The sequence below is a fragment of the Gossypium raimondii genome, chromosome 8, assembly GCF_025698545.1.
Source record: "Gossypium raimondii isolate GPD5lz chromosome 8, ASM2569854v1, whole genome shotgun sequence".
NCBI classification, from domain to species: domain Eukaryota; kingdom Viridiplantae; phylum Streptophyta; class Magnoliopsida; order Malvales; family Malvaceae; genus Gossypium; species Gossypium raimondii.
The window spans coordinates 5782494-5783239 of NC_068572.1; positions in this window are offsets into that span (position 1 = coordinate 5782494).

Consider the following 746-nt stretch of genomic DNA (forward strand, 5'->3'; position numbering starts at 1 on the left):
AATAGCAAAATCAAATTCTTACCTTTGCTCATTCTTCAAAATTGTTATTTAACTTTTTAATTGAATTTAATGCCATGTCTGCCATGCCATTCCATTAATAACAAAGTTAACGTGCAGTGATTAAAATGTCAGCTTTTCAAACATACAAGTACTAAAATGTTCTTTACAATAATAGAGAGATTAAAATGAACTTTATGATATAGCACAAGGACTTGTTGCGAACTTTAACAAAAAAATAGATTGCCTTCTACTTCTATACCTTAAGTTTTATATGTAAAATATCGTGTTTCCTATATATTTTTAATTTAAAAGATGGAAAATGTTAGAAAAATATATTTAAAATAATATAGTTTATTTTTGTAAAATACTAATATTTTAATAATTATTTAATTAAGTTGATTTATAACAACAATTTTAAAATGTTTAATATGGAATAGATATTTATAAAATATATTTACTAAGCAAATATATTTATAAAAGTTAAATAAGACTTTAATTGAAGTAGTAAAGTAGGTTTAAATTTTATTAGGTTGTTTATTCTTTTCATTTTTATAAAAATAAAAAATAAAAATACCGTCAAAATAATATAATTTACTTAAAAAATAGTGATATTTTAGTCAAAATTTTAATTTGAGCTCGAGTTTAGTGACATTCAAATTTGACTTGACTTGATTATACCCGAAACTCACAAGGTGAAAATTTGGGAGAAAGGAAGAGAGAACGAACAAAAGAATGCACATTCACAG